At 42.5% G+C, this 10,713-nt stretch overlaps 1 long non-coding RNA gene across 1 annotated transcript; it reads right to left on the reverse strand.

Annotated features, from left to right (window-relative positions):
* Positions 1-7,898: 7,898 nt before the first annotated feature.
* LOC117509671 lies at positions 7,899-8,910 on the reverse strand. The gene is made up of 2 exons (XR_004560468.1): positions 8,795-8,910; positions 7,899-7,966 (listed from the first exon to the last, which is right to left on the reverse strand). It is a non-coding gene; the product is annotated as an uncharacterized LOC117509671 (long non-coding RNA).
* Positions 8,911-10,713: the final 1,803 nt, after the last annotated feature.

The raw sequence follows: 10,713 nt of genomic DNA on the forward strand, positions 1-10,713 counted from the left end.
ATTTCTCTACTTTTGGCATACAAACCATGGCATTTTCAATGTGTTTTTGGGCAAATTAGATGCAAACAAAGTGAAAATGCAAAGAAAAAGTGACAATGTGGTGGGAAAGTGGACATGTGTTGTGGTTGGTTTATGACCCGGAGCACAAACGTGTCGAGGCGGTTTTGCAGGCAAAAGAACAGAACTACTCTGGTTGCACTTACTGACATGACGTCTCCCACTCGCCTCGTCTTTTTTTCTCCACTGGGAGCTGAAAAAAAAACCCTTTTTGCAACTGCTTCGGTGATTGCAGCCAGAAACAAAACAGTACACCATTTTTCTGTGTGAACGTATACTGTGTATTATTGTGCAATGGATCAGAGGTCCCCATAAGTAGTCAAATCCGACGATATCACACAAGGTTCAAGCGAGACTGCTGTCCCCTATTAAACAGGTTTATGGAAGAGAGTCAGACAAAATTAAACAGAACATTTATAATATTTGAAACAACTATAGATAATATATTATTCAGCTTATGTACTTAATGAAACATTGTACAAACTGGGAAAATATAATATTTTGTTCAGCTTCTGAACTTACTGAAATGTTGCACAAGTAGTGGGAAATTTGTGGGAAAACAGATTTTAGCTAACATCTCCTTAGTGTTGTCAAGTTAAATTCAGTTGTAAGCAACACTGACAGCATGCCTTCACAGTTATAGTATTTGTTGGGATGCTGGAATAAAGCATTTTATTGTGAAATGGTGTGAGCAACATGGACTATCTGATGTTGTTTAACTTTGCTACCAGTAGTAGAGAAGCTTGAATCTTCGACTGGACTGGGTTGCTTGACGTGAGGACATTTCGCTTCTAATCGCAGAAGCTTCCTCAGCTAAATTTCTTGCTCTGGTAATCTGACTTCTGTCTTGACTCTTGTAGAGAAGAACAAATAGAAGCCAGCAAAAGCTGGAGTTTTAAACCTAACAAGACCACTCCTAATGAGAGGCAGACTGCTTTTGGCTAGTGACTAACAATTGCTCTAATTACCACCTATTGTACTCTAGTTAGCATCCTCCTAATGACAGGGCGGCTGTCCCTCCTAACGATGGGACTGACGCCTCCCCTGATGCCTCTCTTGACGACGTGAATGACTCATTACCATGAACAAAAGAGTGAAACTGCTTTGACATGAGTACCCCATTGTAAACAGGGGACAAAGCGTGTCTCAGACCCTCTCCCCGGATAAGGCTGGGTTTCAGCTGTTTCACATACAAAGCTTCCTTCACTCCTCTCTCAAACCATTTCTTTTCTCTGGCTAAGATTTTAATTTCCATGTCCTCAAATGTGTGGTTAGGATCTTTCAGGTGGAGATGAATGAATGATTTGCTACCAGTAACATCAGCGAGCCACGCTATCTTGGAAGTACAAATGCTACAATGTTAATCAAAATAAAGATTTTGAAAATTAATCCCAGAAATTTTCATAATAAAGGATGAACATCATTGTGTCATGCACAAGCCATATCTGAAAGCTGAGGTTCCTCTGACAAACAATCAGAGAGATATGTGAGCCACATACTCACACACAGACATTTCTTGATAATACATTTGCACAGGACACACTACAAGTAAATTAAACTCTGCACTCGGCTTTAGATCAGATCTTTCTTGGTCTGTGTCACAATCACTGTCTGCTGCCTGATGATAGCATTAAATTCAAGTCTTTTAGCTAATGCTTTCATCCAAAGCACCTTCCAATTAAAGAATCACAATCAAGCTTACAGTTCAACGTGGCACTTCAGCACAACACCAAATACAAGCTTTACAAAGAGGCCAGATGATGGGTATCATCTTTAGATACTTTGTTTTGTGTAAACCTGATCCTGTCACATTTCAGAAGCTAAGCAAAGTAGCTCCTGATCAGTACCTGGATGCGAGACTTCTTAGGAAGACCAGTAACTGTGCAACACTGGACTTCCATTAGGAAGGGAATGTGGCATAAAACTTGTACCAAATGCAGGTCTATCCTGGATCTACTGTGCTAACCCCAAACAAATGGGGGCAGGCAGCTGAAAGACTACAGTATCATCATGACATACAAACCAGTGAGTGACATTGCTAAAATACAAGTGCTTGGTGTGAGACAGGGATGTTAAAAGAGGAGCTACTTTTGAAAAACACATTTTTTATGATTTCATTCAGTCCCTGTGCAGACATCCTCAGGCCATGATTATTTTTAGTGCAGGGACTCATAACAAATCATGAAATTCCATAAATGTGCTGATTTACTCCACTTCAAGAATAACTGCTCAGATAAAAAACCCAAACCCTCAGACAAATCATATCTGATCTTAGCTAGAGTATGGAAGCAATATTTGCTTTCCGGGACATTATGTTGCTTTTGACACTAGTGGTGCTAAAATACTGCAAGAAACAACTAATCCTTCAGGTAACAGTAACATCTCAAAGATATTCATTAATGAATGAGAATGAGCTAGAAACATGGACTACCACACAGAGACATCTAAAAAAAAACAAACAAGGTATGCAGAGGACCACAGTGCAGCCAGAGGCCTGATATACGAGTATTTGTTCGCCCCAGCCATGCAGAAATCTTCATAGAAAACCCCCTTTCTGTATCTCATAGTTACTAAAGTATGGTCATAATTGTATTTTAAGACAATGACCTCTGATATGACCTTGACCTTAGACCTATGATCTTGACATGATGTGCTGTGAGAGGATGGTCCACCGAGTTTACCCACCAAGTTTCAATGAAACTGGTCTTTCCATTATGGAGATATTGCCACACACAGAAAAATAGACAAATAGTCATGGCCATTATTAAAGCCTCTTTCCACTTTGCCACAAGGATAATAATCACAATCATACACATAGAGTCAAATATGGGCTATCCGCATCAGATTGACACTTCCAATTTACTTAGATAAGGATTAATCCCAGGCTCTGCCATTTCTTTTCCACTAGGTCAAGCCAAGGAAAATGTCAGAGCAATGCAGGGAATGTGAATTATAATTTTTTTTTGACAAACCCTCTTGCAATATTTCAGTTTGTCAATCATCTCATCCACTTGAAACCCTGAAATAATTATATGACTATGTATCATGTAGGTTTATTTATAGTTTTCTCATTAGTTACAATTCGATATGCAGCAGTCTGTGCTTCAAGTTCCATTACTTCTTCTTCTTTTTCTTTGTCTTTCGGCTGTTCCCGTTAGGGGTCGCCACAGCAGATCAATCGTTTCCATCTCACCCTGTTCTCTGTATCTTCCTCTGTCACACCAACCACCTGCATGTCCTCTCTCAGCACATCCATGAACCTCCTCTTTGGTCTCCCTCTTCTCCTCCTGCCTGGTGGCTCCATCCTCAGCATCCTTCTCCCTATATACCCTGGGTCCCTCCTCTGCACATGTCCAAACCATCTCAATCTTGCCTCTCTGACTCTGTCTCCAAACCGTCCCACCTGAGCTGTCCCTCTGATATGTTCATTCCTAATCTTGTCCATTCTTGTCACTCCCAAAGAGAATCTCATCTTCAGCTCTGCCACCTCTAGCTCCGCCTCCTGTCTTTTTGTTAGTGCCACCGTCTCTAAACCATACAACATAGCTGGTCTCACTGTAAACTTTCCCCTTCACCCTTGCTGATATTCTTCGGTCACAAATCACTCCTGCCACCTTTCTCCACCCACTCCACCCTGCCTGCACTCTCTTCTTCACCTCTCTACCACACTCTCCATTACTTTGAACAGTTGACCCCAAATATTTAAACTCATCTACTTTCACCACTTCTACTCCTTGTAACTGCACTATTCCACTGGGCTCCCTCCCATTCACACACATGTACTCAGTCTTGCTTCTACTGACTTTCATTCCCCTTCTCTCCAAAGCATATCTCCACTTCTCCAGACTAGACTCAACTTGCTCTCTACTCTCACTACAGATCACAATGTCATCTGCAAACATCATAGTCCATGGGGACTCCTGTCTGAGCTCATCCGTCAACCTGTCCATCACCACTGCAAACAAGAAAGGACACAGAGCTGATCCTTGGTGTAATCCCACCTCCAACTAACATACTTCTCTGCCACTCCAGACTTCCTCATACAATACCACAACTCTTCTCTTGGCACCCTATCATAAGCTTTTTCTAAGTCCACAAACACACAATGTAACTCTTTCTGTCCTTCTCTGTACTTTTCCAACAGTATTCTCAGAGCAAACATTGCATCTGTAGTGCTCTTTCTTGGCATGAAACCATATTGCTGCTCACAGATCTTCAACTGTTTTCTAAGCCTAGCTTCTACTACTCTTTCCCATAACTTCATGCTGTGGCTGATCAGCTTTATGCCTCTGTAGTTACTGCAGCTCTGCACATCACCCTTGTTCTTGAAAATAGCAACCAGCACACTTCGTCTCCACTCCTCAGGCATGCTCTCACTTTCCACGATTTTATTAAACAATCTGGTTAGAAACTCTACTGCCATCTCTCCTAGACATTTCCATGCCTCCACTGGAATGTCATCTGGACCGACTGCCTTTCCACTCTTCATCCTCTTCATAGCAGCCCTCACTTCTTCCTTGCTAATCTCTTGTACTTCCTGATTTACTCTCACCACATCATCCAGCCTTTTCTCTCGCTCATTTTCTTTATTCATCAACTCTGCAAAATATTCCCTCCACCTTCTCAGCACACCCTCCTCACTTGTCAGCACATTACCATGTGCATCTTTTACCACCCTAACCTGCTGCACATCCTTTCCAGCTCTGTCCCTTTGTCTGGCCAATCGGTACAAGTCCTTTTCTCCTTCCTTACTATTCAACTTCTTGTACAGCTCACAATATGCCTTTTCCTTTGCTTTTGCAAAATCAACTACCATCTGTCCTTCCCCATTCTTATCCTTGATACCATATCTACCTATTACTTCCTCATCACCTCTGTTCCCTTCACCAACATGCCCATTGAAGTCTGCTCCTATCACCACTCTTTCATGCTTGGGCACACTCTCCACCACCTCATCTAACACACTCCAGAAATCTTCTTTCTCCTTCATCTCACAACCTATCTGTGGGGCATATGCACTGATGATATTCATCATCACCCCTCAGACACTCGCTTAACCTCCAACACACTTTTAACATACTCTTCCTTTAAAATGACCCCAACACCATTTCTCTTCCTGTCCTCACCATGGTACAACAACTTGTACCCACCGCTGATGCTCCTGCTCTTACTTCCCTTCCACTTGGTCTCTTGCACACACAATATGTCTACCTTTCTCCTCTCCATCATATCAGCCAGCTCTCTCCCTTTACCAGTCATACTACCAACATTCAAAGTCCCCACTCTCATTTCCACCCTTCTAGTTTTCTTCTTCTTCCGCTGTTCGTGGCAACGTTTTCCTCCTCTTCTTCGTCGTCTTCGCCCAGCAGTAGCCCAATTTCCACCGGCACCCTGTTGGGCAATAGCACCGGTGGCAGATGTTGTTAACCCGGGCCGCGACCGATCCGGTATGGGAATTCGATTCTGAGTCTGCATAGTTCAGTTAGTTTGGTTGGCTTGTTTTACGCCGGATGCCCTTCGCCGGATGCCCTTCGCCGGATGCCCTTCCTGACGCAACCTTCCTCATTTATCCGGGCTTGGGACCGGCACTCAGAATGCACTGGCTGCACACCCAATGTGGCTGAGTTCAAGTTCCATTACTTAAAGGGAACATATTACACATTTCAACCAGCTAATGTGGGTCAGCTGGGGTCTTAAAAATGTACAACATTTGTACCTATTAAGAAATCCTGTGTCCTCTAAAAAAGAAGGTATCCAGAGGATACCAGTACCTCGCCACCACCAGCTAATTTATGGGCTTCACTTAATGTCATCACTTGTTGGTAGGTTGATGTCACAAATTTATTCATGCCATTTAACAAACTTCTACAGAAATATGGGGTTGGGAGAGACTATCAACAACTGAACTCAAGAATCAAAGAAAAAAATAGGTAACCAACAACACATTGCAACAGTCTCAGCTAATTAAAGAACTTATGAAAATCAATAACTCAAAAAAGTAATCTCTAAACTATTTACACGTATCTCCAACTTAAATAGAACAATAACACTCCCAACAACCAAGTGCATGGGAAAATGAACTGGCCCATTCCCCCAACACTGCCCTCTGGGAACAAATTTGTAAAAACACCTTCTCCATGACCACTTACACCAACCTGAAGCTTATACAATATAAATTTATATACAGAGCCCATATCACTCAAAGCAGAATGTTTAAAATGGGACTGACCAACACATATCTGTTCACAGTGCACTCTTTGTCTACCTGTTCAGTCGCTATGGGTTTTGGTCACTATACACTCTCTACCATCCTGAGCTGCAGAGTCCCAACATCACCACTCCATCTCCTTGGCGATATCTACAAAGTTCACATCCCATCCAAATTCAAAAATCCATTGCTCATCTCTCTAACTGTTGCTAAAATAGAATAGAATAGAATGTCTATTTGTCATTGTGCATGCAAGCACAACGAAATTAAAAGTGCAATCTCACCTCAAGATGTATGTACATATGCATGGGGGGTAGGGAGAGTTCCCATGGGATAAAAAAAGCTTTTTAACCTACCATCCCTGGTTCTCAAGACCAGGCACCTAAGTGGCTCTACTCTACTCTTTTCTACTCTCCTATTTTACTCTTCCTTTTTAGATATTTAGATATACCTTTGTATACTGGCATAGTTCCACCTTAGAATTGGAATATAACATATAAGATATACCTTACTGAATTTTCATATAATAAATCAACACTAAAATGATACTAAAATAATACTAATACTAAAAACACTCACAAATTCATTCTTACACAGTACGGAAATTGCATAAAAAGATTATTGTCCAGTGGTATTTAGTGCACAAATGGCTCTTGCAACAAAGCTATTTTTCAGTCTGTTTTTGTTTTCAATGTCCTGTACCATGTGCCTGATAGCAGCAGTTCAAACAGATGATGTCCAGGGTGGGAGGGGTCTCTGACTATGTTTTTTGCCTTCCTGAGGCAGCGTCAAGTATACAATTTCTCTAGTGAAGGTAAACAGCCAGTGATCTTCTGGGCTGTGGTGACAACCCTCTGGAGAGCTTTCCTGTCTGCGACTGTGCAGCTGGAAAACCGAACATGCAGACAGTAGGTCAAAATGCTCTTTACGGAGCAGTGATGGCCAACAGCAGTCTCTGTGGAAGGTGGTTGTTCCTGAGAACCCTCAGGAAATACGAGGTCTGCCGGCTCAACACAGCCTTCACTTTGGAAATTAACTGGTCATTTCAGCCTGTCGATGGCCGCTCGGAGCGCGGCACGCTCTCTGCCGGTGTGGGCCGTCTTTAATCCGGTTGTAATGGTTCTTAATCTGTGTGACGCCGACAGAATCTTCACCGAAAGCCATCTGAATTTTCTGAATGGTTTCCACCTGGCTGTCTCACACAGTTTCTGAAAAAATTTTCATGGAGCAAAGTGGCAGTCGCGCAGCCATTTCCCTGACAATGAAAATCCGACCAGGGGGCTGGACCAGTGCTCACTCAAAGCCTGCCCACAGGTGAATGACACAACCGACAGGTGTGAAAAAACTCACGCATGCGCACAAAGGTTCAACCTTGGCTGATGCAAGCGCACATGATTCAAATCCATATAGTTTTTGAAAAAAATATAAAGGTCCTTTACTTTTTGGACAGACCTCGTACAGTCTCTGCCGTGCCTTCTTGGTGGTAGCCATGGTGTTGGTGCTTCAAGTCAGGTCATGCTCAAAAACAGGAAGTCAGAGACCCTTTCCACACAGTCCCCTCCAATTCCTCCTCCTATAGTCCACAACCATTGCCTTTGTTTTTGAGGTGTTCAGGATCAGGTTGTTTTCCTTCCACCATACAGACAGCTGCTGCACCTTGTCTCTATAGGCGGTCTCATCCTCACCAGAAATGAGTCCCACCTAAGCGTGGGCAAAAATACAGCGGTTTCATGGTATTATGTATAGCATTAAAATCTGCTTTAACAACATTATGGCTTTTTGCACATGAAGCGCGCGTGATTCAGGCGCACTAACTGACACAATGTCTACCGCTACGAGCACTATACCAATGATAACTTTAGAGAAAATACCAAAATAATCATCTCTCTTTTAGACATGTAGCATATGCCCCGTGGGAAACATGACTTACTTGCTTCAGGAGACACGTGGCTGGAATAAGGTCCGGAACTCCAGATGTTCAATACTTGGCCCAGCTTCAGCAACACAGTGCTTGGAATAGATGTATTTGTCCTTCTTGATATGTTTGTGGGAGAAATTTGGTCGACCGCAAGCACGACTCGAGTCCACCGCTTGTACTTGTCAGTGGTTTCAAAGATGGGATTAACTTTACTCCTTCCATGTAATCCTTTGCGGGTATCTTGAATTGCTCCGCGTCCGACACAGGCCATAGCTACGGTGCTTTGTTGCCACCTTTTTTGTTTGAAGGGCTATTCCACGGAAAATAAAGTGAAAAAGCCGACTTGGTCCTTTTAGACGGAGGGAAAAGTTCAGTGCAGGCTTCACCTCCTTCAGTCATGATGCAGAGCTAGCTAATGTTAGCTGCCTGTTTGTAAACAGAGACAGAGGTGCGTGCCAGGGCGAAGATCGACAGCAGCTGCCTCAAGAATTCTCATTACCCGCTCATACCATAGGGACGGTATAACAGAAAATTGTAGTGGTTTTGATACAGTAGCTTTTTCATACAGCAATATACCATGAAACCGATTATCGGCTCATGTCTAGTCCCACCACGGTGGTATCATCAGCAAACTTGATGATATTGTTGCTGGAGTGAGAGTAGGTGCAGTCGTAGGCATAGAGCATGAGCAATGGGCTCAGCACACAGCCCTGAGGACAGCCAGTGCTGAGGCTAATGGCCGAGGAGATGTGAGGGCCGACTCTCACCCTCTGAAAGCGGACCATGAGGAAGTCCAGGATCCACAGGCAGATGGAGTGGGACACTCCCATGTCCAACAACGTAGTCACCAGTCTGCTTGGAAGGATGGTATTAAATGCTGAGTTAATGTCCATGGAGAGCAGCCTAATGTAGCTCCACTGCTTCTCCAGGTGGGACAGAGCCACATGTAGAGCTGTAATGATGGCGTTCTCTTTGGACCTGCTGGCACGATAAACAAAATGGTGAGGGTTGAACCCGGGGGGGGGGAGGTTTCACAGTGATGGAAGTTAGTGCCACCGGGTGATTGTCATTCAGACCAGTGATCTGGGTCTTCTTAGGGAGGGGGACAATAATAGAAAATAATCAAAAAGTAGTTATGAGGCCATTATTGTTGCAAAAGTATTTGCAAATGTGTATTTTGATCTGCGTGTGTAACCAGATCCACAAATGTGTTAAACAATCTGTGTGTAAAAAAAAAAAGAAAAAAAATCAGTGTGTGTTTATTGGATGTGTTCTTACATGTGACTTTATACTACATTCCTGTCCTGTCAGTCTTGTCTTGTCTGTCCTGTCTTACTATACATATATCATCCTGTATTGTATTTTGTCTGTCTCTCACGTTGTTCTGTGTTATTTGTCTCACATTTTGTAATTTTTTTTGTTGTGTGAGCTCCCCTTCTACAACCCCTGGCAAAAATTATGGAATCACCGGCCTCAGAGGATGTTCATTCAGTTGTTTAATTTTGTAGAAAAAAAGCAGATCACAGACATGACACAAAACTAAAGTCATTTCAAATGGCAACTTTCTGGCTTTAAGAAACACTATAAGAAATCAGGAAAAAAAATTGTGGCAGTCAGTAACGGTTACTTTTTTAGACCAGGCAGAGGGAAAAAAAATATGGACTCACTCAATTTTGAGGAAAAAATTATGGAATCATGAAAAACAAAAGAACGCGCCAACACATCACTAGTATTTTGTTGCACCACTTCTGGCTTTTATAACAGCTTGCAGTCTCTGAGGCATGGACTTAATGAGTGACAAACAGTACTCTTCATCAATCTGGCTCCAACTTTCTCTGATTGCTGTTGCCAGATCAGCTTTGCGGGTTGGAGCCTTGTCATGGACCATTTTCTTCAACTTCCACCAAAGATTTTCAATTGGATTAAGATCCGGACTATTTGCAGGCCATGACATTGACCCTATGTGTCTTTTTCAAGGAATGTTTTCACAGTTTTTGCTCTATGGCAAGATGCATTATCATCTTGAAAAATGATTTCATCATCCCCAAACATCCTTTCAATTGATGGGATAAGAAAAGTGTCCAAAATATCAGCGTAAACTTGTGCATTTATTGATGATGTAATGACAGCCATCTCCCCAGTGCCTTTACCTGACATGCAGCCCCATATCATCAATGACTGTGGAAATTTACATGTTCTCTTCAGGCAGTCATCTTTATAAATGTCATTGGAACGGCACCAAACAAAAGTTCCAGCATCATCACCTTGTCCAATGCAGATTCGAGATTCATCACTGAATATGACTTTCATCCAGTCATCCACAGTCCACGATTGCTTTTCCTTAGCCCATTGTAACCTTGTTTTTTCTGTTTAGCTGTTAATGATGGCTTTTGTTTAGCTTTTCTGTATGTAAATCCCATTTCCTTAGGCGGTTTCTTACAGTTCGGTCACAGACGTTGACTCCAGTTTCCTCCCATTCGTTCCTCATTTGTTTTGTTGTGCATTTTTGATTTTTGAGACATATTGCTTT

This window comes from Thalassophryne amazonica, chromosome 4, assembly GCF_902500255.1.
Source record: "Thalassophryne amazonica chromosome 4, fThaAma1.1, whole genome shotgun sequence".
In the NCBI taxonomy this organism is placed as follows: Eukaryota; Metazoa; Chordata; class Actinopteri; order Batrachoidiformes; family Batrachoididae; genus Thalassophryne; species Thalassophryne amazonica.